The 27,403-nt window shown below is 46.7% G+C and overlaps 1 pseudogene; it reads left to right on the top strand.

Moving 5' to 3' along the window:
• Positions 1 to 3,062: 3,062 nt before the first annotated feature.
• Positions 3,063 to 4,325, top strand: LOC144242583 (centromere protein N-like; annotated as a pseudogene).
• The last annotated feature ends 23,078 nt before the right edge of the window (positions 4,326 to 27,403 follow it).

The following is a 27,403-nucleotide window of genomic DNA, read 5'->3' as shown; positions in this document are numbered from 1 at the left end:
AAGCACGACCGACTTCAGACCCGCTTTGGCACACCCGCTGCCCTGATCGGTGCGTGAAAATACGAACAACACGAAGCAGACAGAGCTCTGGACCCGTCACGGAGCAACTCCCGGGCTGCCGCGCCCTTCACGCACCAGTCCAAACGCTGGACCTCAGATGCAGTGGGGCTCGGGGGTGAGGGTGGCCGTGCCAGCCCCACGGGGTCTGAGCCAGCGCGAAGACGGACCAACGACGCTGCCTATTGCCTGCTCCCTTCTAGAAGACGAAGGTTGAACACTGGACGGGAGGAAACGGGCAGAGGGGTCCCTGAGGCCACCTTCCAGCCTCTAGGCTGTGGGTTAGCGTAGAAAGCCCTGCTGTCCCTTGCCCTAAATTTAAGTGCCAGCTTGTTGGGCTCTGATTAATGACTCCCTATTTTGTTCCAAATCAGAAACACAGGGGTGCCGGGGGGGCTCAGTCGGTTAAGTGTCTGACCCTTGATCTCGGCTCTGGTCGTGATCTTGCGGTCGGTGGGCTCGAGCCCGCATGGGGGTCCATGCTGTTGGCGTGGAGGCTGCTTGGGATTCTTTCTCTCTCTGATCTTCCCCTCCTCGTGCCCGGGCTCCCTCTCTCAAAATAAATCAATATACATAAAGAAAAAATTATCCAGATCAGAAACTCTGTTCTATCCTGTTTAAAAGGGGAACAGCAGACAATTTTCTGCCAACTGCTCACAACCAACCAGACTACGGTCATTGTCATTCCTCGTCTGAAAGAGGTAGAAGTAAAACTGGCTTTCAACTGAAATTATAAGGAATTTCTAGTCATTACTATTATTTGAGTCTTGTTCCAAAAACTGTACTTTGCTCTAATTACTCGTCTTATCTATTGAAAAACGTTGAAATGGCAGCAAAGGTCACTTTCCTAAACACTGCACCTTGATGGTGACTCTGAGCTCGTGCATAGGTCAGTGGCTTTTCCGGGCCTCTAAGAAAACTGCTCCGTAATTCACAGCCGCCTTCCGTCCAGCAGAAATGGCGCAGGAAGCCAGTGCTGCATGCAGAGTCCCTCTTCCAGGTGTTTTACCATCTATAACACGTTTACCTGAACGTTTCGGGAGGTTAAAAATAGCTCTTTAAGACGTTCAGTCCAACACAGCGACGGGGAAGACCCTGAACGCACCTCCGGCGTTGACTCACCACATCCGCAGCTACTGACAGAGCAATTCCTCCTGGAGCCGACCGAGGGCCGACTGAGAAGTTTCATGAAAGACAGAGAGACCACACAGGGAACAGTGAGCGAGCTAGCGAGCGAGCCGGTAGCGAAGGGAACCCCAGGCCAACACCGGGAGCTGCAGTGGACACACTACCAAGGGACCATGAGCAGACATGTCTTCTGTGAAGCTCAGGGGGAAAAGCCACAGTTGAAAACATGGGCCATGAAGACATGGAGGAAGCAGACAGAACCCCACCTAATGGCGGCCGGGTCAGAGAGGCTGCCGAGGGCCACGGCTGATGGCCCGCTTCCCCGCTGTCAGCGCAGACAGGAGCAGGGGCTGGGTGCCCTCACTGACCTGCTGCCCCCTGGCCCCCAGCGGCCCCGACGGCGTGCACTGGAGCAGCCCTGGTCAGCACTCACGGCGACTCCAGCCAGCTCACCGAGGCGACAAGGGTGCACAGCACAGTGCAACACCCCAGGCCCGTGCCCCTTCGACGGCAGGTGACTCACCAGGTCCCATCTACAGAGCACCCTGGGACCCCTGGCCGAGGCCCATCTCCTCTCCAGCTGCCCTGTGCTCAGAGCACTCCAGGAGCCACCTCCATGTCCACCCCAGGTCCGGACACCCCGCTAGGGCACCCCCCAGAGAGCGCCCAGAGACCTCTCCCCTGCCCCCTCCCCAGCCAGTGCCTCAGGTCTAGCCGCATCACCAAGGCACCCACCACATCTAGGACCACTAAGGTGTATGGCTGACTCCCCCTCAGCAGTCCAGCCAGGCCACCCCTGTGTGGAAAGCCCCGCACCTGCGCCTGCCCCAGCCCACACCAACTTCGCTTCAGCCGCACCACCAGCTCAGCCCGGAACTCAGTGCTCCAAGCCCCCCAGCCTGCAACAGCTACAGCCAGCCCAAGTCACCAGGCGCCGTCTACCCAGGGGACCACCACACACAGATCATTCCTTCAATATTAGGAGAAGGAGGGGAGCCTTGGCGGCTCAGTCCATTTAAGGGTCAGACTTGATTTCGGCTCAGTCATGATCTCAGGATTTGTGAGTTCGAGCCCCACACATCCAGCCGTGCACTGAAAGCATGGAGCCTGCTTGGGATTCTCTCCCTCTCTCTGCCCCTCCCCTGCTCATGCACATGCTCCCTCTTAAAACAAATTTCTTAAAAATTTAGAAGTAGCTGTTCCACCTAATTCATAGAAACGAACACAGAGAGTAAAGCAAAATGAACAGAAAACTATGCACCAAACAAAATAAGGCAAAACCTCGGTGGCGAGGGGGGGAAAGCAAAGCTAAATGAAATGTAGCTGGAAACAATCTCCCAAAAAATTCAAAGTAACGTTCACAAAACTGCTTGCCTAGATGGAGAGGAGTGGGCATGCTTAGTGTGAACTTCAGCCAGGTGATAGAAAATATAAAAATACCAGTCGGGACTGAAGAAAAATAGTAACTGAAATGGAAACTACACTAGAGAGAATCAACAGATTAGAAAACGCAGAGCAGATCAACAGTGGAAGACAGGGTGATGTGACAGAAGAGCACAGCTAAGCAGCCCAAGGAAAACACAGCATAAATGAGGATGGGTTAGGGGGGCTCCCGGACGAGGTAAACAAGCAAACACTCACTTCATAGGAAACCCAGCAGGAGCAGAGAGATGGAAAGGGGTAGAAACAGGATCTGAAGACACACTCGCTGAAAATGTCCCTGAGCAAGGGAAGCAGACAGACCTGTGGGTTCAGGAAACAGAGTTTCAGACAAGATGAACGCACGGAGGTCTGCAGCGTGACACGTAATAATTAAAATGGCAAAGCTAAAGATAAAGAGAACTTTAAAAGCAGCAAGACAAGAGGTCCTGCTGGTGATGACGGCCGTGCAAAGAGACGGACAGACTGTTGCTGAGTTTATCATGAGGACCGTCTCGACCCCAATGGCTGAAATGATGAAATCCTCCAACCTGGGATTTTTTTTTTTTCATCTGAAAATCAACAGACCGTAAACTTCCAGCAGAGGAAGGAATCTCTCGTTCAGGCCTTGGTTCCGCTCCGTGAGGAGAAGCGTGCAAGTATCTACGACGCGGCCCTATTAGATGTCGTTTACACTGTTCTATCAGCACCGGAAAGCATGAGATGTTTTTCAGGTAAGTAAAGGACCAGGTGTGGACACTGACCTTTTTGATATGGAACCAAAGTTCATTTGAGAAAATTCTTCGGAGAGCATTAGGAAATGTGACGGTCCACTTCAGGGAGGCTGTGGTGAATGCAGAACGGACTCGAAATGCCTGGCGGACCAGGAAAAGGAAAGCCAGGCCCGTGCATACCTGCCTATGCAGTAAACTCTTCCCAGGCGCCCCCGTGCCTTCACCTCCCCCTTCCCGCTGGACAGCAGAACCTTCTGGGCCAGGCATGGCCACTTACTAGCAATCGCCGTAAGGTTGTGAAAATGGACCTCAGAGGCTGGTATCCGGATTCTCTGAAGGCTACTACTGTTTTTAAACACTATAATCAAAACTTTGAAACTCACAACTCCACTACACCCCTACAAGAATCCTTGAGCTAGATATACACATAGATTCAAGGATTATTCATGAAAACAGACTAGATACAGAGAAATATTTGGAGACTATCATCAACCAAGACAAGAAGTTGCACAACATAAGCTTGAAACAAAATTCAAAGTGACTTAAATGGAGACATTTTGGAGCACCCGGGTGGCTTAGTCAGTTAACCATCTGACTCAATTTCAGCTCACAGCCTTGAGTTCCAGCTGTGTTGCAGTCAGTGCAGAGCACAGAGCTTGCTTGGCTGGCTGGCGCGCTCTCGCTCTCTCGCTCTCGCTCTCTCTCTCTCTCTCTCTCTCCCCCCCCACCCCAGTCTCTGCCCATCCTCTGGCTCATGTTCTCTCTCTCTCAAAATAAATGAACTTAAAAAAATTAAAAAATAAAAATAATGGGAGACATCTTGGCTGAGCGAAAAGAACCCCTCCAAGGCCTAATGATGTTCTCTAGTGCACGTCTTCTGGAAGTGGTGAAATCCTTGGCACCAACTGGTCCTTCAGATGCACTTTCTCCACTGCTCATTTGCACACCCCATAAGAGAAAGGAGGATTTAAATTCAGAGATAAATAAGATGTATGGAGTTTTGTAAGCACGGTATTTTCTTGACTATATTGCACATGCATTTCAGCTACCAGCTAGTTGGATGGCTTCTATTTGTAAACTTGTGTTTTAGAAATTAATTCTTGATATTGACAGTTTAGAAATGTTCAATATAATTTTGGAGACGGGTTCTTTTCTCCTCCACTGTGTACCCCTCTCCCCCATCTCCTGCAAAGCATACCAATTGTGGACCTTTAAGAAGTGACAATATGTCCTTTTATTCATTACTATCTCTCCTCGATCCTGGAGATATCAGGTTCTAATTGCTTGTTTCCACAAATTTTGTCCCTAAGCGTTGGATCATAGAAAGCAGCAGCAAGAAACTAACCTCAAAACTTTTGAGGAAAATCATAAAGTTGGTCCATTCACAGGGTACAGTTGGGTCCATTAAGCTGTTGCAGTAGGTAGCACATCAGATGATTCAGTTATGTAAAACAATATTTATAAATATGAAACTTTTCATAATCTGTTTTATCATACACATGGCATTCAAACTCCCCATACCATACTGATTTGTGAATAAAGATTTAAAAACTGGTAAAAATAAACAAACAAAAGCAGCAAGAGAGAGGCAACTCATTATATATAAAGTAAAACCTCACAAAGCTATTGGGCTGATTTTTTAGCAGAAAGTTTGCAGCCGGAAGGGACTGGCATGATAAATTCAAAGTGCTGAAGGAAAAAAACCCTATAACCAAGATACCTAGAGGAGAGATAAAGAGTTGCTCACATTAAAAAAAAAAAGAAAGGAGTTCATCATCACTGAACTGGCCTTACAAAAAATGTTAAGGCACTTCTTAAGTGGAAAAGAAAAGGCTATTATTAGAAGACAATTATGAAAGGAAAAAATTTCATGAATAAAAGCAAATATATAGTAAAGGTAGTAATCATTTATGAAGGTTAAAAGACAAGTAGTAAAATCAACTCTGTCTAAAAAATTAGATAAAAAATAAAAATAAATAAAAAATTAGATAAAAGGACCCACTAAATAAAAAGATGTAAAATATGACCATATATACATTAAACATGGACAGGGGAATAAAAGAGAAGTTCTTTTAGAATATGTTCAAAATAAGTGACCATCAACTCAATACAGACCGCTATATATTTATATATTTTTTATATATGAATACAGACTGCTATGTATTTTTATATGCATATTTTATATATGAATTCCATGGCAACCACAAACCAAAAACCTGTAATAGGTGCACAAATATTATAGGAAAGAAAGCCAAGCAGAACCTAAAGAAACTCATCAGTCACGAGGAAAGCGTAAAAGGAGGAGGAACAGAGAAGAACTACAGAAACAACTAGAAAACAACCGACAAAATGGTAGACATGCACCCCATCAATAATTAGGTAGGATGTAAATGGTCTAAATGCTCCAGTAAAAGACTTGTGGTGTGTAAATGGGTAAGAAAGGAAGGCCCATCTATAGGCTATTTAGAAGAGACTCACTTCAGACCTAAAGGCACATACAGACTAAAAGTACAGAGGGAAAAAGATACTCCATNGGGTAAGAAAGGAAGGCCCATCTATAGGCTATTTAGAAGAGACTCACTTCAGACCTAAAGGCACATACAGACTAAAAGTACAGAGGAAAAAAGATATTCCGCGCAAATGGAGGAAAAATAAAGATGGGGTAGCGATGCACATTTGGCAAAAAAAAAAAGTTGAAAACAAAGAATGTAATGAGACTAAGTAGGGCATTAAAAACAAAAGGATAAATCCACCTAGAGAACATGACAATATCTATGTGCCCGACACTGGAGCACTTAAAAACAAACCAAAAATGTTAATAGACAAAAAAGGAGACACTGGCAATAATACAATAATAGTAAGAGACCTAAACATCCCACCGACATCAATGCATACATCATCCAGGCAGAAAGTCAATAAGGAAACAGTGTCCTTAAATGGCACATTAAACTAGGTACACTGGACAGATATATATAAAACATCTCATCCAAAAACAACAGAATACACAGTCTACTCGAGTGCATGTGTAACGCTCTCCAGGAGAGCTCATGTTGTCCACAAAATGAGCCACAATAAACTTAAGATTTAAATCATATTAAGCATCTTTTCTGAACACATTGGATGAAACTAGAAATTACAAGAAAAAAACTTGAAAAACACAAACATGTGGAGCTTAACAACATGCTGCTAAACAACCAAAGGAACAATGAAGAAACCAAATGGACTTAAAAGTATATGGAGACAGAAATGAAAATGAAAACACAACCCAAAATCTTTGGGACAAAGCAAAAGGTTCTAAGAGGGAAATATATACCAATATAGACCTGACTGAAGGGGGAAAAAAATCTAAATTTACACTTACAGAACTATAAAAAGAACAAGGCCCAAAGTTAGAAGGAAGAAAATAAAAAAGATCAGAGCAATAATTAAATTCAAGAGACTTAAAAAAAACCCACAATAGAAACATTCAGCAGACCCAAGAGCTGGTACTTTGGAAAAATAAACAAAATTGATAGCCAGACTCACCAAGAAAAAAAAAAAAAAAGATGACACAAAATCCAAAATGAAAGAAGTACCAACCAACACCACAGAAATACAAAGAACTATAAAGACTACTATGTAAATTACCTATCTACAATTGGACAACCCAGAAGAAATGGATACATTCCTAGAAACATACATCTCCCAAACCAGAATCAGGAAAAATAGAAAATCTGAACAGAATGATTACCAGTTATGAAATGGAATCAGTAATCAAACAAATCCCAACAAATGAAAGCATTCACAAGTGAATTCTGCCAAATATTTAAAGAAGAGTTAATACTTATTTCCATCACAATATTCCAAAAATTAGAAGAGGAAAGAAAGCTTCCAAATACATTCTACAAGGCCAGCATTATCCTCATACCAAAACCAGACTACAAAAAAAAAAAAAAAAAAAAAAAAAAAAAAAGGAAGTGACAGGCCAATATCCCTGATAAACATTGACTACAAAATCCTTAACACAATACAGCAATTCAGCAATGCATTAAAAAGATCATTTGCCACAATCAGCGGAATTTATCTTGGGGATGCAAGGATGGTTCAATATCCAAGAAATCAACATGATATATACCACATTAACAACTGAAAGATAAAAATTATGTGACCATCTTGTTAGATGAAGGAAAAGCATTTGACAAAATTCAACATCCATTCATGATAAAAACTCTCAAAAAGTAGATTTTGTGGGAACATACCTTAATATAACAAAGGCCAAAATGTCACAACCCCCAGCTAACTCTATGAAGAAAAACGGCTTTTCCTCTAAGAACAGGAACAAGACAAGAATATCCACTCTTGCCACTTTCATTCAAATAGCACTGGAAGTCCTGGCCAACAGCAATCAGACAATGAAAAGAAATAAAAGGTATCCAAGTTAGCAAGGAAGAAGTAAAACTTAAGATGGCGGAGAAGTAGGGGGGATCCATACTTCCTGCCCACATCTCTCAAACAAAGAAGGGCTGAAGCCAAAGAACTCTGAACCCCAAGAGTCTGGGAGGAAAGGAGACGCAGTCTACTAGGAAGACAGCGTCATAAGTGCGTGACTGCGAACTGGGGGAGAAGAAAAACCGGCTGGGACACAGAGGCGCAGAAGGGAGGGATCCCCTTATGCAGAGAGACAAAGGGAAGAGAAAGAGTGGCTGGGGAAGTATAGGACTGTATCTGGACAAGAGAAAAACTTCAACCTGAGACAGAGGGGGATCCTAGCATCCCATCTCTAACTTCAGGGCTTTTGGAGAGAGATCCCATCTCTAACTGTGGAGCTTTCTTTGGACTGGGTGCCCCGGTCCCATGCCCGGGGACAAAAGAAGTTCCCTCTGGGTTAGGCGGTGCCTCAGGGGTGCAGTCGACATTAGACGGAACCGGTCCCCTCCTCTGAAGTGCCGTGGCTCCCAGGATTACATTTCATGCAGCATCATTAATGTGCACAGAGTGAGAGTTTGGGATGCGGCCGGGCATGGGGCACCTTGGTCCACCTTGGCTGCGCCCACGCCCACTAAGAACAGATCCAAAGGAGTGATTTGGGACACCTGGTTGGAGAAGAAGGGACCGGGGGTGTTGCCATTTTTCTCCCCACAACCACCAAGGTGGGGCCTCAGGGATAGGCCTGCGGGATTCACAGTGGAAGTGGGACCCCCCCCGCACACCAAACCATGCCCATCTGCGCTGGGGAGCTGCTGGGAGCTGCTATATGCTGCAGAAACTGATGCCCCCCCCCGCCCCGCCCTGCGCTGCTGCATTGCCGTCATTAACTCTAGATCAATTCTTGCTATTCAGATATATTCTCCCTTTTCTCATTCTTCTCTCTCTCCTCCTCTGGGCTGGTTATTCTGGTTATAGGTTTGCGTAAACAGACATATTTAATCCATCCCCTTGATGCATATTCTACACTTTACCTTCCTTTCTCTCTCTCTGGAATAATCAGACTATATAGTTGCTCCGGGTAAGGTGATCTTCATTTCTTTCTCCTCGCCTCCTGCTGTATTCTCCTTTTTCTCTCTCTGGATTCAGCCTTTCAGTCTCTCTGCCTGGTCAGTGTTCATTTCTCTTTCTCCCCACCCCCATCGTTTCTCATTTTGTATACGCTCTTCCATCAGCACCGCCTCCACCCTGCTCTTTATTTGTAGCTGGGATTTCTGGTTCTATGCTTTTAGACTGTCCATTGTCTTTTGTTTTTTGGTTGGTTTTTTTTGGTTTTGTTTTGTTTTTTTGTCGGTTTGCTTGTTGGATTTGTTTGTGCGTTTGCATGTTTTTGTTCCCCGTTTGCCTGTCTGTTTTCCTTTCCAGGGCCACTTCAAGGAACGAACCAAAGCACACATGGCGGAGAGTCCAAAATATCACTACGACTAGGGAAATAGAATAACCAAAGTCACAACAAGAGGGACCAGGGGACACCCTTAAGAGAACACTTCCTGAACGGCCAGGCCCCGGCCAGGGTAGGAGCCTCCTTTACCACAGCAGCACTCGCAGGTGCAGAGCACAGAACGAGCTTTTAACACTGACGAGAGACAGAAAGCCAGCCAAACTGACGAAATGGAAGAACTCTCCTCAAAAGAAATTCCAGGAAGAAGTGACAGCTCCAGAATTGATCAAAACAGATATAAATAACATAACTGAACAAGAATTTAGAACAATAGTCATAAAATTAACCACTGGGCTTGAAAAAGGCATAGAAGACAGCAGAGATGCTACTGCTGCAAAGATCATGGATCTTAAAAACAGTTATGATGAATTTAAAAATGCTATACATGAGGAATTTCATCAGTGGCATTATAATAGCGCTGTATGGTGACAGATGGCAGCTATACCTGTGGGGGGGGTCACAGCATACACACAGTTGTCAAATCACCGTGCTGTACATCGGAAACCACTGTATGTCAGCTAGACTTCAAGAATGTAAGGATACTGCATTCTTTCATCGGAAATATCATTACCACGACACCAATAAAAGACGACTAAACCTTGCCGTTTAAGAAATGATGTTTATGGTTTTTTTAAGAAAATGGTAGTATGTGCTCATTTAGAGAAAATTCTAGACACGCAGTATAAAAATTCACCCATAATCCCACAACTTAAAAATAGCATTGTTAATATTTGAGTCTATTTTCGTTTAGTATTTCTTCTCTGTGTGCACATATTTTTTTTCATGTTCATTTTTGAGAGAGTGAGCAGGGGAAGGGCAGAGAGAGAGAAGGAGACAGAGGATCCAAAGCAGGTTCTGCACTGATAGAAAGCACGATGTGGGGCTCAAATGCTCTTTCTCTTTCAAAATAAATAAATTTAAAATGAAATTATAGTTAAAAAAAATTGCTGCCTTGATACTTTGGCTATGCTTTTGCTAGAAGCATCCTCAAGCCCTCAAGGCACATGACCTTGAATTTTCTTTTTTTTATGTTTATATATTATTGAGACAGAAACAGCATGAGTGGGGGAGGGGCAGAGAGCGAGGGAGACACAGAATCTGAAGCAGGCTCCAGGCTCAGAGCTGTCAGCACAGAGCCCGACTCGGGGCTCGAACCCACAAACTGTGAGATCATGACCTGAGCCGAAATCAGACGCTTAACCGACTGAGCCACCCAGGTACCCTGGCACATGACCTTGAGATCTGTCCAGCCCTCTCCCTTTTTTTTTTTTTTTTTTGAGAGAGAGACAGAGAGAGAGTGCAAGTGGGGGAGAGGCAGAGAGGGAGACAGAGGATCTCAAGCGGACTCCACACTGTCAGCACAGAGCCCAATGCGGGGCTCGAACCCACAAACCGTGAGGTCATGACCTGAGCTGAAGCTAGATGCTCAACTGACTGAGCCACCCACGACTCTCCACCCCTTTGCATCCTCCTGGGCTGCAGAGCACGAAAGGCACTGGTTCATGCGGACGGATGTGGCCCCCCCTGGACGCAGCTCCAAATCCCCTAAGCTCAGAGCTGCTGATCTTATACCCTCGCCATGGCCCCAAGCCCCCCATTCCCTGCATGTAGCCCGCAGCCGGCNGTGCCGGGACCTGGACGCCGCTGACTCCCAGGCCTTCAGCGGCACCTGCAGCCCCCAGCTGACCGTTCCTCGGTCAAACTCTGTTTCGCCCCCGTCGCTCCCGCTTTGCCTTTGGACGGGCTTCACACTCGCCGCTCTGCCACACTGCGTAGGACGCGCTGCGGGACCCGGGGTCCAGCCGCGCCCGTCCCTTCGCCTCTGCTCAGCCCGCAGTCGGGCCCGCGCACAGCACACGCCTCACGTCCCCACGCCCACCTCTCCTCTCTGCCCTGGGGACACCTGCCCCCAGGGCTCGGGCGGCAAGAGCCCAACGCGCCCCAGAGCTGTGCCTCCCACAAGCCTGCCCGGAGCAGAACCGGTCACGGGTCACCAAGTCCCGTCCTTTTCCCTAAACCCTCTTGAGGACACAGATATAGAATTTTTTTTTTAATGAAGACATTTCAGATTTAACAAAAAGAACATAAAGGAAGTAGAAGAGGGGAAAAGCATACAGAATATTTGACCGAAGACACGATTAAGAGGAAGACAAGGAGTTCTGATCCAACGGCAGCAGGGCAGACCCCGAGCTCCCCTTCCCTGCGGACGGAGCACGTGCACGCCGCTCACAGAGCGGCCCTCCCGAGGGGCAGAAGCCTAGCAGTTTGGGCACAGTGACAACCCGACCGTACAGAAAGGGAGACCAAGACCCCCTAATGGAGGGACCCTCTGCCCACTATTCTGTGAGCTGCAGCGGGAAGGGACACCACGAAGGGTCTGTGAGCAGATTCACCTGCCGTGGGGCCCAGAAAAAAATTTGCATTTTCAAAGCACACACCCAAAACCCTGCCAAACGCTGGGGCAGCTGCTGGAACTCTCCAACCAGAGAAGCTGGCAAGCCTCATGGCAAGCACCTTGACCGCACAGCCAAGAACAGGGTCTGGGTGCCCCCAGCCTGCTCCCACCCCGGATTCCCTGAGGTGCAGAAAGGCACGTGTGGTTTAAAAGAGCAACTAAAGGGGCGCCTGGGTGGCTTAGTCAGTTAAGCGTCCGACTTTCGCTTAGGTCATGATCTCGCGGTTCGTGGGTTCGAGCCCCGCGTCGGGCTCTGTGCTGACTGCCAGCTCAGAGCCTGGAGCCTGTTTCAGTCTGTGACTCCCTCTCTCTCTGACCCTCCCCTACTCACGCTGTCTCTCTCTCTCTCTCTCTCTCCTAGAAATAAACATTAAAAAAAAATTAAAAGAGCAACTAAAACATAAAAGATGGTACTAGAACTCTGCCAAATGACAGGGAGCTGCTGGCACTCTCTCCAGGCCCAAGGGGCTGGCAAGTGACCCAGTTTACACTCCCCCCTCCACCTCGATAGGGCAGACAGGAGCGAGGTTTGCGGCCCTAGCTGGTCTGCCGCGTCAGTAAACCCTGAGGTCCTAGCCCACACCAGCCACAGCTGCTCAACCAGGGCAAGGCCAGCATGGCTCACGCCGGAGCCCACCACTCAGCAAGCACTACCGCACCAGTGATCTCACCGAGGTGATGCAGGTTCAAAGAAGCCCTGGACATTCCAGGCCTGCATCACTGACTCCAGGTGCCACACCAAGGCATCCCTTGGCTTGCACCCACTTCCACTTAAGCTGTCTGGCCGGGGCGCCCTTTCAGAGGAGAGCTACAGGAACACCCCAGCCCATGCCCACATCAGCACCTGCCCATCCCACCAGGTCAGCCCCAGCATGGAGTGGCCTAGGTCACCTAGTCCATGACAGCCACAGCTCCAGCCATGCCAAAGTCACCAAGCACACAGATTACGCAGGGGACATTGATACACAAGTCAGTCCTTCAAGCTTAGAAATAGCTAGTCTGCCTAATTCATAGAAAAACACAAAGTTAAACAAAATGAGGAGACAGAGGAATGTGCTCCAAATGAGAGAGCAAGACAAACCTTGTAGTGGGGGCGGGGAAGCTAACTGAAATGGAGATAAGCGATCTACTTGGTAAAGAATTCAAATTACTGTTCATAAGGATGCTCACGGGATGGAGAGAAGAGTGCATGAACTCAGTGAGAATTTCAACAGAGAGATGGAAAATATAAAAAATCACCAGAATTAAAGAACACAATAAGTGAAATGAAAAATATGCTGGAGAGAATCAACAATCCTAGAGGAGACAGAAGGAGAACCTTTGAACAACATCAAGCAAACAAACCTTGGCATTATGGGGGTCCCAGAAGAAGAGATGGAAAAAGGGGCAGGAAAATTATTTGCAGACAGAAGATCCTGAAACAGATTTCCAAACAAGATGAACCAAAGGGAATACAATCCCTGACACATAAAAATAAAAATGTTAAAGATTAAAGAAAAAAAGAATTTTTAAAGCAGCAAGAGAGAAATAACTAGTTACATACAAGGAAAACCCCATAAGGTTATCAGCTGATTTTTTCAGCAGACACTCTGACTAGATCATGCTTGTCCTTCTGGTCTGCAAAGTGCTGAAAGGAAGAACTTTATAACCAAAACTGGTCTACTCGGTAAGGTTATCACTGGAATTGAAGGAGAGATATGCGGTGCCTGGGTGGCTCAGTTGGTTAAGCATCCAACTTCGGCTCAGGTCATGATCTCATGGTTCGTGCCCCGCGTCAGACTCTGTGCTGACAGCTAGCTCAGAGCCTGGAGCCTGCTTCATGACAGGCCAAATCCCTCATGAACACATCTATTCAAAAACCCTCAACAAAATATTAGCAAGCTATATTCAATAATACATTAAAAGGATCATCCACCATAAACAAACGGTGTTTACTTGGGGGGATTCAAGGATGGTTCAATATTTACAAATCATTGTGATGTATCACATTATTCAATTGAAGGAAAAAAGTTATATGCTCATCTCAATAGATGCAGAAAAGGCATTTGACAAAATTCAACATCCATTCATGATCAAAACTCTCAACAAAGTAGGTTTAGAGGAAACATACCTCAACATAATAAGGCCATGTGTGACAAATGCAAAGCTAACATACTCAATAAGGAAATCTCAGGGCTTTTCCTTTAAGATCATGAACAGGACAAAGATGTCTGCTCTCACCACTGTTATTCAACATAGTTCTGGAAATCCTAGCCACAGCAATCAGACAAGAAATAAAAGACATCCAAATTGGTAAGGAAGAAGTAAACTGTCACTATTTGCCGATGACATACTATACAAAAAATAAATAAAATAAAAAAGTCTAAAGGCTTTACCAAAAAAATATTAGTGGTAATAAATGAATTCAGTAAAATTGTAGGATGTAAAATCAATATGCAAAAGTCTGTTGCATTTGTATAAGCTAATGACAAAGTAGCAGGAATAAAAATGAAGAAAACAATTCCAGGGCGCCTGGGTGGCTTAGTCGGTTAAGCGTCCGCCTTTCGCTTAGGTCACGATCTCGCGGTTCATGGGTTCGAGCCCCGCGTCGAACTCTGTGCTGACTGCCAGCTCAGAGCCTGGAGCCTGTTTCAGAGTCTGTGACTCCCTCTCTCTCTGACCCTCCCCTGCTCACGCTGTCTCTCTCTCTCTCTTCTAGAAATAAATAAAACATTAAAAAAAAATTCCACTTACAATTTACAAGTCCATTTACAATTGCACCAAAAAGAATAGAACACCTCAGAATAAACTTAACCAAGGAGGTGAAAGACCTGTACTTGGAAAACTAGAAGCATTGATGAGAAAATCTGAAGACAGCACAAACAAATGGAAAGATATTCCATGTTCATGGGCTGGAAGAATATAGTTAAAATGTCCACACTACCCAAAGCTATCAATGGATTCAATGCAATCCCTGCCTAAATACCAATAACATTTTTCACAGAACTAGAATAATCCTGAAATTTGTACAGAACCATGGAAGTCTTCAAAATGCCAAAGCAATCTTGAGAAAGAAAAAAAACTGTAGATATCACAGTTCCATATTTCCAGATCTCCTACAAAGCTATAATAATCAAAATTGCATGGTACTGGCATAAAAATAGACATAAAAATTAATGGAATAGAGAGTCCAGAAATAACCACACTTCTATGGCTAATTCATCCATGACAAAGGAGGCAAGGATATATATTGAGGAAAAGACAAATCTTTTCAATAAATGGTGCTGAGAAAACTGGATAATTACATGCAAAAGAATGAAACTGGACCACTCTCTTTTACTCTGCACAGAAATAAACTCAAATGGATTAAAGACCTAAATGTGGGACCCGAAACCATAAAACTTCTAGAAGAAAACATAGGCAGTAATCTCTTTGACATCAGTCTTAGTAACATTTTTATACATAAGTCTCCTCAGGGAAGGAAAACAAAAGCAAAAATAAACTAAATGGATGACACCAAAATATAAAGTTTTTGCGTGGCAAAGGAAACCATCGACAAAACAAAAAGGCAACCTACAGAATGCAAGAAGAGATTTTCAAATGACATATCTGATAGGGGATTAATATCCAAAATATATTTAAAAAACTTCCATAACTGAACACCCCAAACCCCAAATAATCCAATTAAAAATCAGAGCGCCTGGGTGGCTCAGTTGGTTAAGCATCGGACTTCAGCTCAGGTCACGATCTCACCGTTCGTGAGTTTGAGCCCCGCGTCAGGCTCTGTGCTGACAGCTCTGAGCCTGGAGCCTGCTTCAGATTCTTTGTCTCCCTCTCTCTCTGACCCTCCCCTGCTCACGCTGCCCCCTCCACTCTCTCACTCTGTCTCTCCCTCTCTCAGAAATAAATAAAACATTTTAAAAAATAAAAATAAAAATGGGCAGAGGACCTGAATAGACTTTTTCCAAAGACAACATACAGATGACCCACAGACACATAAAAAGATGCTCAACATCACTAACCATCAGGGAAATGCAAATGTAAACTACAATGAGATACCACCTTACACTTGTCAAAAATGGATAATATCAAAAAGACAAATATATTTTGGCAAGAATGTGGAGAAAAGGGAACCTTCCTGCACGGTTGGTAGAAACGTAAAATGGTCCAGCCACTAAGGAAAACACTGTGGAGGTTCCCGCCCAGATTAAAAGAGCCATACTACACAGCCCAGTAACACCACTACTATTTACCCTTAAAAAATAAAAACACTAATCTGAAAAGATATATGCATCTCCAGGTTTATTGCAGCATCGTTTATTATAACCAAGATATGGAAGCTACCTAATTATTGACGATAGATGAATGGATAAAGAAGATGTGGTATACACAATGGAACATTACTCAGCCATAAAAAAGGAACAAGATCTTGCCATTTGTGACAATGCGGATGGATCTAGAGGGTATAATGTTAAGTGAAATAACTCAGAGAAAGACAAATACCATAGGATTTCACTTATATGTGGAATCTAAATATTTTAAAACAAACACAACAAAGCAACAACAGATCACAAATATGGAGACCTGGTGGCTGCCAGGGGGAGAGAGTTGGGCAAAATGAGAGAAGGGGAATTAGAGACAGAGGCTTCCAGTTTGGAATTCATTGCAGGGATGAAAGGTGCAGCATAGGTAATATGGTTAATGGTGTGGTTTCAGCCTTGTTAGGGATATTGTAGTGAGCACAGCAGGGGTACAGAGTGTCTGAATCACTGCTGCACACCTAAATTAATGTAACACTGTGTATCAACTATGCTTCCATCAAAAATAAAAATGAAGTTAGGATCTAGAAGAAGAGAATTTCAAAGACAGGAAACTGCACAAGCAAAGGCCCGAAGGGAGGGGCATGGGTGAGCTATACAGGGGAGCGGACGTCAATAGCATCCCTCTTCTTTACCCCCCTCCCCATTCTGTCTGAACCAATGGTGAAATAAGGCAGAAATAAGCAGAAAAGGAAAAAGTTCGTTAAAACGGATAATGGAGAACGTGGTTTATGTCACCGTGGCCTCTGATTATTGAGCCCCATCGTCAGCCAGATGACTGCCCCCAGCAGCACTTGATGGGGGTAGATCTCCTTCTTGCTCTGGTGCAGAGAGCGCCCCCTGGGGGGGACAGCTGAGAACTGGGGCTCCCCAGGGGAAGGGGATAGTGCAGTACAAGGGGACAGAGTGCCACAGCTGGAAGAAGGTTCCTACCGGCTCAGTGACCCAGGGCAAGAGGGTGTGACGTGAGCCTGCAGCTGTGGGCAAGGCCGGGGGTGTTAGAGAAGATCAGGTGTTTTCCAGGCGGCTCGCAGAGAGATGGGCCTGGAGCAGATGCTTGAAGTTTTTTCCCCCCGCTATGGGGACCTGGGACAGCACTGGTACAGGTATCGGGTTGAAATTTTCAGTTGTTGCTTTCGTAGCCTAGAAATCAGTTGCACACAACCTCCAATAGTCCAGCTTAGTACACACAGTCCTTCGGAGCTGTGGCCAACGTCCCACTGAGCTAGCTCGCCACCCCACACTCCCGGCCTCACCCCGGGCTCCACGCTGTGCTTACGAATCACCTGTGACTGACTCCAATTAGGTGATTTCCTGTATTTTTTGCTTTGCTTATTGTGTCCAGCACAGGCCATTTCCCAGACTCCAAAATCAATACACATCAAGTAAATCATCCAAAAACAAGTGGAAACCGCAGTGCGGATAATTAGCGGACTTCTGCCTTTAATGAACCTACATCTCCATCCTCATGGTAGGCGGGCACCCAGGGGCTCACCGATTTCAGCTCGTTTCTCACGGAGCCGAAGACAAACCGGGAGGGGCACCCTTGAGCAGTTCGCCCAGTGAGCACGAGTCTTCTGGGCAGATGAAACGGATGTGGCCTGGTTGTAGCAGGTCCACAGCAGGGCCCAGGGGGAGGCCAGTGGGGACAGCTGGCCCAGACGGGCTCCCTGCGCCACCAGCACGCAGCCTCGTGAGGGGGTCCCTTGCTGGCCTCTGCTGAAGGCTGTGGTCTCCCCGGGCAGATGTGTCCAGCCCACGGGACACACCGGAGGAACCACTGGGTGTGGAGCGATCAGAACGTCCCTCTGGGTTTGTCTGCACTGTGGAAGCTGGAAGGGTTAACATTCACACGCGGTTCTAAAGCGTCAGATGCTGCCCCGAATGTTTAACGCACAACAGTTCCCTTAATCCTGACGACAGCACTAGGCAGTGAGGACTGTTATCCTTATTTATGCAAGAAACAGCTGAGGCCCAGAGGGATCCAATGAGAAGCCTGAGGTCACTGCTGGGAAGTGTCCGGGCCAGGCGTTCTCGAACCCAGGCTGGCAGGCTCCAGAATGGTCTTAACCATTTCATGGAGGAGGCAATCTTCATCATGTGGTCCATGCATGATTACTACAAACACACACACACACCACAACCGGCTCTAGTTAGGTTGTTTTTTGTTTGTTTGTTTGTTTGTTTGACTAAGAGGTAAAGGTTCATAACTCCTGGGTTAGGACCCTCCATGTGAATAGGAGCCATGGTTCCCCATGGGCTCTTACCCAACAGTGGGAATCTAGGCAAGTCCCGTGGGCCCTGTGGACCTCAGCTGTTGTTTTTTTAATTTTTAAAATATTTATTTTATTTATGTTGTGTGTGAGAGAGAGAGGGAGAGATTGAGAGGGAGGAGAGGCAGAGATAGAAACAGAATCCCAAGCAGGCTCTGCACCGCCAGTACAGAACCTGACTTGGGGCTTGATCTCACAAACCATGAGATCATGACCTGAGCAGAAATCAAGAGTTTAACCACCCAGGTATTTCTGGACTTCGGTCTATAACAGGAGGCTGGGGACACAGTGACCTTGGGTCTTCTCCAGCTGTCACTATTCCCAGAACAGCGCTGTGGTAGTGGATTAAGCCCTGTGATGAACCTGGCCAAACAAGAGCCTCAGTGACGGGGCACCTGGGTGGGTCAGTCAGTTAAGCATTTGACCCTTGGTTTTGGCTCAGGTCATGATCTCATGGTTCATGGGTTTGGGCCCCACGTCAGGCTTTGTGTTGATGGTATGGAGCCTGCCTGAGACTCGCTCCCTCTCTGTCCCTTCCCTGCTCATGCTCTCTCTCTCAAAATAAATAAACTTTAAAAGAAAAAAAAGAGCTTCCGTGAGGGTAAGTAGCAGTTTTCCATCGAGCTTAGCAGCCTCATTGGATTAAATCCATAATTTGGGACCTTTTCATTCTAGAGGGATATGATTCACAAAATTAAGCTTAAAAGAACAGGAAGAAAGTTTGGGGTTTGGAGGGAGGGTCTCTCGTTAGTGACACCATCGTGGCCTCATTGCCCTAGTGAAATCCAGGGAAAGGGAGGCTCTCTCCTCAGGAAGGTAAGTCGAGTGTGGGATGGGGTGGTCTCTAGTAGGGGAGGGTTCAGGAGACCACAAAACAGATTACAGAGCATTGCAGACGTCTGCTCTTTGTGGAAGAAAAGATCGGTCAAGTATCATACAATTTATGGATAGGGAGTGGCTTTTATACAGAAGAGGGGGAATACAACTGAGCAAACTATTTTCAGGAAATTTCTGGTGTCTTCCACTACCATCTTGTAGAACATACTGGAAACAGAAAGAGGATTACAGCCAGAACCTTTAGAAAGTAGGAGACAGAATGAAATCCTGCCATTTGCAACAACATGGATGGATCCGGAGGGCATAATGCTATGTGAAATAAGTCAGAGAAAGACCCATATGATATGATTTCACTCTTATGTGAAATTTAAGAAAAAAAGCAACAAAGGGAACCAAAAAGACTCTCAAATATAGAGAACTGATGATTTCCAGAGTGGTGACAAGTGGGGAAGATGGGGGGTGAAATAGGTGAAGAGGATTAAGAATACATATACATAATGAGCACTGAGTAAGGTATAGAAGTATCGAATAGTATCCCTGTATACACCTGAAACCAATGTAACACTATGTTAACTAGAACAAAAATTTAAAAAAAATTTTAAGGTATAGGACAGGTTTGCATAAAGTATTTGGGACCCTACTTAGGAATGCTTTTCCATTTGGCGGATGGTTTAATCCTGAAAAAAGGTTTAAAGTGGTGATAAAAGCAAAGTAATCCTCTTTAAGGATTTGGGGTTCACTCTTGTTTACAACATTCTTTTCTAATTCCAAGATTTATTTATTTTTAATTTATTCTTATTTAGCACACCTTTACAGAGAGTGCAAGTGGGGAAAGGAGCGAGAGAGAACGCGCGCAAGAGAATATCCCAAGCAGGCTCCACACAGTCAGTGCACAGAGCCTGACACAGGACTCGAACCCCTGAAACCATCAGATCACGACCTGAGCCGAAGTCGGACGCTTAACTGACTGAGCCACCCAGGTGCCCCTAATTCTAAGATTTCAAACAGGCACCTCTCATCTTGTAAACTCCTTGAAGAAGAGACCCTGACTTACCAGTATTTGTATCTCAGGGGCTTGCCCTGCACCTGGCTCATTAGAAGCTTCCAACATATCTTTATGTATAAAAGGACATGCCAACTTTGCAAACACCATAACCTTGTTGGCGTTCTAATTGGCACTCTTATTTAGCACATTTTTACAAAGGTCCTGGAAGCGGAATGAAGCTTTCTCTTGTCCCAGAAGCCGTGGACACATTTTAAAATGTAACCAATAATTTTTCCCCCTGACTGTAAAACAATGCACACAGAAGTTGGAAAAGATAGGAACGTTAATGTGGAGATGGCCCATGGTCTCCTTAACACATCGACATTATTTTATTCCCTTCCAGGTTTTTTCCTAAGCACTATTTTTAAGTGTGACTGTAGTTATGCTATATTTCATATCCTTTTCTCCATTATGTTTTGAGCATCTTCCTGTATCTCTGCACGTGGTTTATTTAATAAGTATCAGAAACATCCTGCCAATACAGAATTTCTGGTCTTCTACTCCAAAGGAATCTTTTCTCAATTTTTATTACAAAAATGTCAAAAGCATCCATGCAGTTGCTCTAGCCAAACACCCCAAGAATTGTCTGGAATTCTCTTTCCCTCACCACTCCACCCAGCCCATTCAACAGTTCTGTTTCACCTAAAAATCACATCCGAAACCATCGTATCCATCGCCTCTGCTCCTCCAAACTCATTCGGGCTTCCCAAGAGGCTGTCATATGGCCACCTCTCTGGGGAAAGTGATCAAAAAGACCTGACCACTGACTGACCCGGGAGCTGGACCCGGATGCACAGAGGCTCCTCCCCTCCTCCCCTCTCCTTGGGAGTGTGGGATCCACTTGCCTTTCCGCTCCCACAGGCTGCTCCAAGGGCATAGCCTTGAGATGGTAATGATGGAAACACCTGCAGGTACATGGGACCGAGCCCAGTTAGGGCCTTTTATAAACAAGATTCGCAGGCCAGTGTGGGATTTACCCATCCTGCTATTGCCCAAGACAAGACTCCTATGTAAGTTTCCTTGCTATTGTTTTTTTAAAAAATAATGTTTACTTATTTCTGAGAGAGAGAGAGAGAGAGAGAGAGCGTAAGCGAGCAGGGGAGAGGCAGAGGGAGACACAGAATCTGAAGCAGGCTCCAGGCTGTCAGCACAGAACCTGACTCGGGACTCGAACTCATGAACCGCAAGGTCATGACCTGAGCTGAAGTCAGATGCTTAACCTACTGAGCCATCCAGGCACCCCATCCTTTGGTATTGTTAAGATCACCACCTACCAACATAGAGTGGACTGCTTCTTTTCTCCATCTCTCCCTGCCCTCTGCCGATGGGGGTCAATATCAGGTTATACCTGGGAAGCTCCTGAGAAGGTTGTGAATCTACACACCTTCTGTGTATTTCAAAGTGTAGAAGAGGCTGCCACCCACATGCATTTCTTTTGGACTCTATTTTTTTTCTTTTTTTTAATTTTAACTTTATTTTTGAGAGACAGAGAATGAATGGGGCAGGCGCAGAGAGAGAGAGAGGGAGACACAGAATCGAAGGCAGGCTCCAGGCTCTCAGCTGTCAGCACAGAGCCTGACGCGGGGCTCGAACCCACGAACTGTGAGATCATGACCTGAGCCGAAGTCCGATGCTTAACCGACTGAGCCACCCAGGCGCCTCTCCATTTTTTCATTTTTAATGTTTATTTATTTTTGAGAGAGAGACAAAGCACGAGCAGGGAAGGGGAGGGGCGGGGGGGAGACGCAGAATCCAAAGCAGGCTCCAGGCTCCTGAGCTGTCAACACAGCCAACGCGGAGCTCGAACTCACTAACGGGGAGATCATGACCTGAGCTGAAGTCAGACGCCTAGCCGATGGAGCCACCCAGGTGCCCCTGGACTGTATTTTTTTAATCGGAAGATAACATGCAGCAGGCGGGCAGGGGCCCTGTAGGGGTGCCCCCATACGCCCTTTGCTGTCAGCTCGGCGGCCCTCAGCCCCTACGGCAGCCATCCTCCATCATCCCCCTCCTCCAGACCTGAGTTCAGGGCTCTCCAAGCACCACTTGCCCCTACAGCCGTGCAAAGCACAGACCGGGTCACCCTCGCCTGAGCAGCCCCCCGACAGTTAAAGGACAGGGTGCCCTGGCTCTGCCACGGTCCGGACACACTCAGATCTAGACCCACGGGGTGCTGGCGGGAGACCAGCCCACAGCTCGAGGGCACACACAGGCTCCCCAGACCTCGCCCTGGCACCCCTCTAGGCGGGGAAGACGGTCTCACACCAGATCCAGCAGCTTTCCCACCGAATGAAATGCCTTCCCGGCAAAACTTGGGCCCAGGGGACAATCCCCTCCTGGAAGCCCAGAGGGACTAAGGGTACCCAGGCCCTAGGTAGTCCTCTCGGCCTCTTGGGTTTCCCATCCTGGACACTACTCTCCAGAAAGATCCAGGCTTCCTCCACTTAGTGCCCTTCACACAATAGGTGCCTGGGGGCGGGAGGGTAGGAAACAAGACAACATAATCAACCAACCACACACGTTGTTCACACACGGAACAAAACGCAGGCACTTACTTGCTTCCCCCAGGCCGGCCCTGCCTCGGCGGCTGCGAGCTGGTTCCTCCAGCTGCCCCGGAAGCGCAGCCTCAGCGCCCGGCGCCCGGCGCTCTGCTGTGGGCGCCTGGCCCCTTCGCCGGAGCCCCGCCAGCAGGGAACGCTCCCTCCTCGGAACACCATGGGGGGTGCCCACGGGCTGGGTCCTGGGGCTGGGCTCCTCAGAAGGCAAACAGGGTGCCGGCGAAGCCTGGGGGGTGCACACACATGGCCTGGGTCTGAGGGGCAGCAGGTGTGGGTCCTGATGGAGGCGCCGGGGCAGGACGCTTGGGATTTCCCGAACATCGCTGCCTCCTCTCCTCATCTGGAAGAGGCCAGATCTACAGGGCGGGGTCTAGGGAGTCCCACAGGTGGCCTGCATTGAATTTTACAGCTGAGGGGATTTTGCACAAGGAAGTTTCCATTGGAAACCGCTGTTGACCCACGGGGGGCTCTGGCCGCACCGGAAGAAGCCCACAGCCGAAACTGAGTGGCAGGTGCTGCATTCATAGGGCCCTTGATTCTCCAGTTCAGCACAATTTCTTTAACCGCTGTCTTACACGTGGTCTGCGTCACTAACTCACACTCTCTGCCTGACCCCTGCAGGCCTATCGGTGACGCCTGCCTAGCGAGCGCGCGGCAACCAAAGACCGGAAGTCAAAGTGGCGCCCGCCTCAGCCTTTCCCGGAAGTCTACGCCCACTGGGCGTGGCCTGCTGCGCAGGCACTGGCGCTCTTTAGAGAATGCAAGTGTGATCACAGAAGATGATGGCACATGTTGTAAATTAACAACTCTTTTTTTTTTTATTTCTAGGAGAGAGAGAGACAGACAGACAGCGTGAGTGGGGGAGGGTCAGAGACAGAGGGAGTCACAGAATCTGAAACAGGCTCCAGGCTCCGAGCTGGCAGTCAGCACAGAGCCCGACGCGGGGCTCGAACCCACGAACCGCGAGATCATGACCTGAGCGAAAGTCGGACGCTTAGCCGACTAAGCCACCCAGGCGCCCCTAACAACTCTTGATTAAATTAGCCTATCGTCATTACTTTATTCTTCATTCAAGTTGCTTGCTGTTTACACTCGAGATCATGAGGAAATGGGAAACATGACAGACACTCTGGGGAAGAGAGATGTAGGGGTCAGACAGGACCCCACAGAGGAGAGGGTGTGACACCAGCGTGCCAAGGGAAAGGGGAGAAAGGAATCACGTGTGGGGGTAACAAGGGAGCAGGCAGAGCCTTCTACTGAGCGTCTTCCCCACGTGCTGCTTCACCGCGGCCTTTCAGTCACCGCTCAACATGTCTGTCTTTACTGTCTGTCTGTCTTCCTTTACTGTCGCTGTTTCCTCGATGCCCCTCAATTTTTTCAACTATGCGTTGGGGGGGGCATCGAGCTGAGAGCTTTTCTCAAAAAAACTGTGTCTTCGACCTCGCGTTTTGAATGAAAATGTATGCCAATGCCTGTTTTGAAACTGCAGAAATAAAGGAGACCCCCAACACACACAGTCTACAGAGAACAACTTATGCATCAGTCATGGTCTATTTAAAAAGATATGCATAGGGGCGCCTGGGTGGCTTAGTCGGTTAAGCGTCCGACTTTCGCTTAGGTCATGATCTCGCGGTTCGTGGGTTCGAGCCCCGCGTCGGGCTCTGTGCTGACTGCCAGCTCAGAGCCTGGAGCCTGTTTCAGATTCTGTGTCTCCCTCTCTCTCTGACCTTCCCCTGCTCACACTGTCTCTCTCTCTCTCCTAGAAATGAATAAAACATTTAAAAAAAAAGATATGCATAATGTTTTCTCTTAAATCATGCAATGCCTTTATTATACTAGACTTTAAAGTCTCATACAGAGGGTACAGTTTCCATGCAAAGCTTAAATAATCCTTTCAACATCTCTATGCAAGCAACAGACACACTTCATCTGAAAGCAGTCAACTCCTTGATGATGTCTCTGATTTTAACGAGCATGAATTTATGAGTATGATCATAGTAAACAATCTCAACTACCACAGCTGCAAATCATGTACCACTTCCTTCCCACCTCAACTATCACTTTCCAAAGGTAGTATTTGCCTAACTAAAAGAAAAAAGTGTGGGAGACCATGTGGGGCTCCTAAGGAGAAGTCTCCAGTGGTCATCACCCTGGAATGAAGCTCAAATTCGTCATGAGCGCCCAAGGGTCCAATATGACCTATGACCTCTCCACCATAGCTTGTCCACCCATGCCTTCATGCACAGCCTCTAGTTCGGGGTTTCTCAATTTCAGCACCAGTGACATTTTGGTCCCAAAATATCTCTGTGTATGAAGGACATCGTAGGACATTTAGAGCCATCTCTGGCCCTCTCCCTGAGCTGCCAGCAGCAGCTCCCACACTGTGGCAACCAAAATGTCTCCAGACACTGCCAATATCTCCTGGGGGCCAAAATCAGTCCTGCTGGGAGTCACTAGTCACATCCCACTGAACAAACCATGCGCCTCCCCATTTAGGCCCCTCAGTGTGGCTCTCCCCCAACCTCACACTCTGGCTTAGACATTCTCATGTCTGCCTCCTTCTCTGTTCTGACCTCAGTTTAGATGTCACCTCTGCAGAAGGGTCTTCTTGACCAATCAAACTGAGGTGGGCCGTCCAAAGGCACCCTGTATTACATCACTGCATTTGAATTTATTAACATGTGAAACGATCTAGCTTATTTGTTCAACATTCCCTCATCAGGCTGCAGTTTCATGAGACTAGAAACTTGTCTGTCTTCATGAAGCATCCTTGAATATGACCACCAGTACCAGACATCATCACAGGTATGTGACAACTGTGAAACAGATACATAAATGACTTCCTTCTTATTACTGAGACCTTTTTTGAAGGTCAAGGAGTGGTGGCAGAAGGGGGTTGCAAAAATGCTTGGGACAATTCCAGGCCATGATTACTTAAGAAAGTCTGGTGAGACTTTGTCTTGACAGCATCCTGTAGCCTCAGCTTTCTTAGTCTGGTGAGCTAAGTGCTGGGGGTCCCTGGTGAGTGACCCCACATAGCCAATCTTCTCACCACGTAGGTTCCACATGGCCTTCCAGCCTCTGACAGGTCATGTCTGTGACAATCCAAGCAGAAGCGAAGCGGGTAGAGAATAGTCACATCTTGGAGAGTTTATCAACTTAAAGGGAGCATTGAATGTTGAGTCCGGAATAGGAAGCTAATCCAGGAAAAGGAAGGAGCCCTGCTGGGAGCTAAGGTGTGACAGGGTGGGGGCCACATTGTTGGAGGCCCGGATGACCCTCCCTCTGAAGCAGCATGGCCCTCCATCCTCCTGACCCCTTTGGTCACACACACACTCCTCCTTCACATCTCACAGGACATGTTTCCGGGGGCCTCCAGCCAACCTCTTGATTTTCTTCTCTTTGCCAAAACACAAGGGCTAATTCCATCTCTTTCCTACTTCTCTGAAGCTGCTGATCCAGTGAGTCACTTTCTATCCTCATTGTCTTCTTTGCTCTTGGCAGACTTCCTTAGAGAAAAAAAAAATCCTTTGCAAGATTAACATTGACCACAAAAGATATGCTTTTCCACCTTTTTTTTTGACATCTCATTTTTCAGTCTCAATTGATTTAATCTGTTGCAACTACAATTCATTACAATTAAACATTAGAGGCAGAAGCGTGGTGGGAGGGAGGCAATATTGATAGAATGTATATCAAATATTGAAGTTTTCAACATAAAAATAAATTACTTTATATTTCCTATAGACATACAGCTGCTCAAAACAGCACCCTCCCGGATGGCAAAATTGAGTATCGATTAGCATAGAACACATGCCCACTGAACTTGACTGAGCTGGGCATCCAAGATTCTTTGTGGCTTTTTTTTCCCTAGAGGGAGAAACCCAAGCAAGAGTGTGTGGTTCTCTCTTCTCTCTCTGACAGCGCCAGTACCTGCCAGGCTGGGAGATCTGGTACCGGGACTCACAGGAATTTATCATTTTTCTGGTTCCGTTGGGGGGGGGGGGCAGTGCTGAGCAATGCTGATTCCAGCTGCTTGTCCACCTGGAAAGCCCTCAGTGACAAGAAGTACATTGGGAAAGGAATTGGAGAATCATTGTCTGAGGACCAGATTCCAGACTACTTTACGAAGGCTATATTAAACTGTCATACACCCACAGCTAGCCCCCCGACCCCACCCCCACACTGGATGCCCTGGCTATAACTCAGCATGAAAAATTTTGAAATCTTGATAGAGCATACTAGATTCTAAAACCCGCTGAGAGGCTTTTTGCCTCAAGAGGCTAAACCTGGTACGTCATTGTTGAGGCTAGCGCTCTGATATAAAATCTACTTCCGATACACACATGTAAAGAATCATTTTGTTCTAGGAAAACCAGGAAGTGAGCTGAAGGCATACATTTAGATGAAAGGCAGAGCCTTCCCTCTGGGATTATAAAGCCATCTCCCGCCTGCCCCAGAAGCACATGTGGCCCGTGTAGAATTCTCCATGCGCACACATTCATCTGATGGTTAACTATCTACAGGGGTATTTCTTTCTATCAAGTAATTTGAGACGGAGAAAAAAAAATCCCCTCGTTGCTCAAACCAATTAGATGGGATTTGGTTGTTGAGATGTGAAGCACGCTAACCTACAGAAATTCACTCAGAGGGAAACTGACAGCTGGGCTGGGGGTTACCTCTAGTCTGGGTTT

Source organism: Crocuta crocuta, unplaced genomic scaffold, assembly GCF_008692635.1.
Source record: "Crocuta crocuta isolate KB4526 unplaced genomic scaffold, BGI_CrCroc_1.0 scaffold36, whole genome shotgun sequence".
NCBI classification, from domain to species: Eukaryota; Metazoa; Chordata; class Mammalia; order Carnivora; family Hyaenidae; genus Crocuta; species Crocuta crocuta.
This window is presented reverse-complemented; position numbering and strand designations above follow the sequence as displayed.